Here is a 6,081-nt window from a genome sequence, read left to right on the forward strand (position 1 = left end):
CACGTAGGTAAAAAATTAAAATTAATAAAAGTAAAATAAAATTAAAATCACGACGTTTCGGAGGCAACACAAGCTTCCGTCTTCAGGTGGAACCGTCATAGCACGATTGCAGCACGATTGCTGTTTCAGCAAGCGTGCTGTGACGGTTCCACCTGAAGACGGAAGCTTGTGTTGCCTCCGAAACGTCGTGATTTTTATTTTTAGTTTACTTTTATTAATTTAAATTTAAATTTTTTACCTACGTGACTTTACCGAAAAAACCTAAGAATGAGTTATACTATGGGAACCTCATTTGCCAGTAAAAATATGATAATTGGTTTTTTTACCCTTCTATCTGGCAACAAAACTGACACCTTTTTTCCAGGAGTCATGTTTGCATAGACCGCAATACCTGCAGTCATAATACAAACAAAAGACAGTGCACATTTTCAGAGTTATGTCTTTTGTTTGTATTATGACTGCAGGTATTGCGGTCTATGCAAACATGACTCCTTGTAAAAAGGTGTCAGTTTTGTTTCCAGATAGAAGGGTAAAAAACCAATTATAATATGAGTTATCCTTCTTTCTAGCGGTCAGCACGAAGTGCCGAGAGAGAGAGTGAGCCCACTGCGAGCCCGAGACGTCGCCTTTGCTGAAGGCTCCTCCCTCGGACCGTCTGTGTCTGGACGCGCTCACAGCGACGGTCACTGGCAGAGGAGGAAATGGAGATGAAAAGCGCGAGCCACGCGCGTTTGGACTTTTTGTTTTTATTTCCGCGGAAATGTTCTGCAATTTACCGAGGGGAGGGGAAGGGAGGGGGGGTCCTCAGCCCAGCGCGAGAGACCCTGGCCAGCCCCCCCCCCACCACCACCGTCACATTTTATGGGAGCCCATGGCTATTATTGTTTTAGAGGCGGCAGTGGGGGGAGGGGGGGTTCTTTGTCTATTGAATCCCACTTGAGATTTGTTTTTTACCCTTTTATCTGGCAACAAAACTGACACCTTTTTTTTACAAGGAGTCATGTGTGCATTGACCACAATACCTGCAGTCGGAATGCAAACAAAAAACATAACTCTGATAATGTATGCACTGTCCTTGAAGTTGATTGGTCCACACCGAGACAGTGCATACATTATCAGAGTTATGTTTTTTGTTTGCATTCCGACTGCAGGTATTGTGGTCAATACAAACATGACTCCTTGTAAAAAAGGTTACAGTTTTGTTGCCAGATAAAAATGTAAAAAAACAATCATCATATTTTGCTACTGGCAAAGGAGGTTCCAATGGTGAATCCCACTTTTTAAACGACTATACATCGTATCGTTGGTTGATGCAATTAATATATTTTTTGAATAAATTATGTTTCGCATTATAATTAAGGGAATTCGGGGGAAGATACTTTTTTTTTAAGATTCGCTCTTTAAAAAAAAACTTTGCTCTTTAAAACAAAGCATACTGCAAACTAAATTCAGAATACAAACTATGCACGGAAGTCTCCGTAACAAAATAAAGTAGAAACTGACATGCGCATCCATGAAGTTAAACTGGACAGCAGAAGAAAACCAGCAGCACATTGACTTTTGTTTTTTTTAAGTTAAACTGTATTTACATCAGGGGGACCGTAACACATCCACAGTATGATGCCTTTTTTTACCATTATCAAAAATAAACATGTGCAAAATAATACGTGCGAGTAAAAATGCGGTCCGGGGAATATAGCGCGTTACAGTCGCACGAAAAGCGCGAGCGATGATTTTTTTTTGCCGTCGTGTGATCACTACGGTGTCGAGGATCCAACGCAAATCTCCTGCTACCACCGCCACCACCACCACCGCTTTCCCCATAACGAGACTCGCAGAGCAAAAGCGCCGGAATTGTTCGTAAATATGGTAGGGGGAGGGACGGGGAAGGCGTAAATATAAACAAATAAACCCGTAAAAACAAAGTTTTTCACTATAAATCCTTTATATGCGTGGCATCGGGGCGGCTAGAGTCCTCTCGTCCTCTGGCAGCATTAAACAATTGGTAATTAAATATTTTTAAAAATTTCCCTAAACAGTGTAAAATTTTGAAAATTTTTTTTCACGAAAATGCATGTCACGCACAACGAGTCTGTGTGCAAAATGTCAGCTCGATTGGATCACGGGAAGTGGGTTAAAAAACGACCTAAAGATTTGCACGGTCCTAAGCAAGCAAGCGAACTTAATATAAAGGATTTAACAAGTATAACCCGTAAAAACAAAGTTTTTCACTCTAAATCCTTTATATGCGTGGCGGCTAGAGTCCTCTCGTCCTCTGGCTTGAGATGGCTGCCACCTATGGGTCAGATGATTGTCTGCCAGTATTAAGCAATTGGTAATTAAATATTTCATTTGTTTTCCCTAAATAGTGTTAAATTTTGGATTTTTTTTTTCACGAACATTAATTGTCACGCACAACGAGTCTGTGTGCAAAATATCAGCTCGATTGGATCACGGGAAGTGGGTTAAAAAACGACCGAAAGGTTTGCACGGTCGTAAGCAAGCAAGCAAGCACGCAAGCAAGCAAGCGAACTTAATATAAAGGATTTAAAAAGCACACGCGACCATCTTGAGGACTACTTCTGATCGCAATTCCATCGCCACGATTAGCGGCGGGGGGGGGGGAATGTAAATTAGTTTTCCTTCAAAGTTCTAAAAAATATATACATTAGGAGAGGGAGGGAGAGAGGGGCATACATACAAACTTCCATACATCACATGTACGTACCGGTATACATATCTATTACACATACCGGTACACAAATTACTTTTTAAAAAAATTTCCACAGTTTCGGCTGCTGCACTTAAGCCGTCCCGTGTTCAGCAATCACGGACTATTGTGGATATTTTTGTGTTCCTGGAATAGCTTGTTTTCCTACGACTAGCCACCACCGCAACCACCGGCGAGCCGTGCATGAGAAATGTTTTCGATAATTAAGCACGTGCAACAGATGGGTTTTAAGATCCACCAAGTTTTGAGAGTTGATCGTTTTTTTCTCAAATAGCTTTTCGGCCAGATTGTAGCAACGCGCGCACACACACACACGTATATATATATAATGTACAGAAAATCTACTGGAAACTGAATACTTTTTAATAAATGCATAATGGATGTCTGTTCTGCCAAAACATGTACGGTTTATTTAACGTTTTTTTTTAAATAGACAGAGAAAACGGCCCAAAAGCGAAAAATAATAATAATTCCGACCATATTTCAATCGCCGTTGTTTCATTGGAGGGGTGGGAGGGGGGGGTGGCTGGGGGTAGAATTCTGAAATTATTATTTTGGTGGAATTCCAAAAAGTAAGGGCACTCATCCACCCTGGGGTTCAGTGGCAGGCCTTTCAAATCCCAGCCCCAGAAACGCGAAACAGGAAACAATGCAAGTCATTTTTTTTTTCATATATATTTTTTAATCCAGACCTTATCGTGACCATTTCACACTGGGTGGCTTGGAACGTTCCCCCCCCCCACCCCCGCTCTCTCTCTCTCTCGACATGCACGCACGCATGCACACGCGAGGCAAAAATGTGTAATAACAGCCAGAGATAAGAGAAAAGATTTATAAACAAGTTAGAATCCAAGATCTTTTTTTTTTTAAAGCCCGCTACAAACTGGATTTTCTGTCAAATAATCTTAGTCCTCATCACTCGTCCTGGGGATTGTGGATAATCCGCCAACGGTCATCATTTCCAGGCCTGCCAATCTTTACCCATCGCCGCGATTACAACCGCCGCAGATCATACGCAACTGTTGAACGTCGGGAACAATGCGCAACAACGTTGGTCATTGCCACGTTAGTACAACGTTATTGCACACTCGCACAGCGGTACTCCTTCTCTCACACACACACACAGCGCTTTCGTCTTCAATTCCGTTCCATCGCACCAACTTAGTCGGATCACTAGTCGGGTGGGTACGGGGGGATAGAGGGGGGTACAGCCCCCCCCTCCCCCCGCGCACTGCCAGCAATTGTGCGCGAATCGTCGTCAAAGTCAGCAATCCACGGGCCACGACGGGAATTGGTACCGCACCTAAAAAGAAAGTAGCGGGCGAAACGTTTCGCAGCGCCGATCGATTTACGCGGCCAATGCGAGCGAGTTACGCGACAGCCCCACCTCACCGCGAGGTAAAAAGTAAAAAATCGCATCGTTGGGCCGCGTTGAGACATTTGAACCGTGAGACGTGGAAATATACATCTAGTCTGGGGCGCTCATGGCCCATCAGTCGCGCTGCCATGCCGATACTGTGCCGTGTCGAGAAGTTTTAGCAAATGAGCCAATGTTGCCGAAATCGCATCTAGATTCTCACCACGTTGTGGGGTTTGGGCCCTCCGTGAATGTAACTGATCTGGACACGTGACGTCTCAACGCTTTCGATGAGGTTATCGTCCACAGGGCATTGCGTTTGGCCGGGTACATTGCGCTTGGCCGTGCAGCAGCACCACCGCACTTTCATTCTAAACAAAACCCATCGGTGAAATGTGGCGCTCGCCCGCCCGTGGTATCCAGTAAAACACACCAAGGCACATAATGGCCATCTCATGCCAGAAATTCTCAGAACGAGAAGAATATTTGTTTTATAGATATATCTAATTGCATTCAGTTTATTGTCAATGACCACACTTTTCGCAGGTTCAAAACAAACGTCACGGCTCGTTAATAACGGATTCACTAATCGCTCGCTCGCGTCAATTAATTCCGTTCGTTACTCTGGGACTTATGATGGTAATCAATTTAAGTCCACCTCCCAATTGTTTTTTGTGCTCATTTCAAGCATTGAAAAAGATCAAATATCAACATTTTATCATTTGGAGCCTTTTGTCGCCGATACGCTGCGGCATTGGATGACGATCGCCGTTCTGCTTTTGAAGCGCACTGCGTGCACGGCTGTTGAGCACCGGCCCCCGTGAGATGTGGTCGTATCTCACAAAGATTCCCGAAATCCAGAATGGGTTGCACCGATTGGACACCACGGGGCCGTCAAACCACCACAATCCGTTGTTCGTCACGTAACCAAAAATAGTACTTCCTGAAGCTCAACTTTGTTTGGGATTACCCTTAGGTCAACTGGGGCCTAAAAAAATCAGTGACTGGGTCACAGAGCGGCATTGAACGTAGGGGAGGCCAAAAGTGGTGCTTGCCACAACGGCTCCCCACCCCCCCACCACCTTAATAGATGCTCGCTAACAGTAATCATTTTAAACAGTCTGTTTGCTAAAGGGTGGATTTTTTTGCACACACGCGCACGCACACACCAATTCGTATGTTTACATCCATACAAAACACAAATATATTTACCATTAATTTCCGCATATATTTACACACACACTGTGTGGCAATACATATGGGGCATCCGCACCGTTGCGCACATACATACACATATACATAAATGGTACGTGTATACATACACTTATATATATAAAATGTGGTATTAAGTTCCGTTAATCCTGCCCAGGAACAAACCAGGCTAAGTTCAAATGCAATACTGGCAGGACGAGAGGAGTCGGCCTCGTACGTTTGTTCCTTGCATTATTACGAATATTATAAAACATAATTACCGTGCTATTAATTATAATCAATAATTGTTAAACTGTACTGTGGGGCGGCAGGGGCCATGGCAACGGACAGGGAAGTGCCCTTGCCTTGCGGACACGCAACTTGGACTTTTAAACGGACGACATTCATCTTAAAAGGAGTGTTTTCTGGATTTCGTGGACTTTACATGTATATATAAACAAATTTACTTGGAGGAGGAGGGAAAAAAAAACAACAAGAACATTTTATCCTCTCCAAGAGACCGAGTTGGGAGGCACGAAGAACGGTCTTGGTGGGAAGATTTCTGGCGGATAACTTCCCGGAAAGACAGACACCGATTTTGGGGCTGCCAAATCTTGCCGGCAGCCTCTTCCTCGAGTTCCAACCCCCCCACCCACCTCCCCCGGCTAAGATCTTTGCCGCGTGGTATCACCGAGGTCTTCCCAGCCGCTCCGTTTTTCTTCGAGATTCAGACGGCAAAAAAACCTTGTTTTTCGCCAAAACTTCCGGATGATTCTCTCTCTTTGTTTTTCTTCCCCTCCTA

This window comes from Lethenteron reissneri, chromosome 45, assembly GCF_015708825.2.
Source record: "Lethenteron reissneri isolate LAM-NWPU_2019-01 chromosome 45, ASM1570882v1, whole genome shotgun sequence".
Lineage (NCBI taxonomy): Eukaryota > Metazoa > Chordata > Hyperoartia > Petromyzontiformes > Petromyzontidae > Lethenteron > Lethenteron reissneri.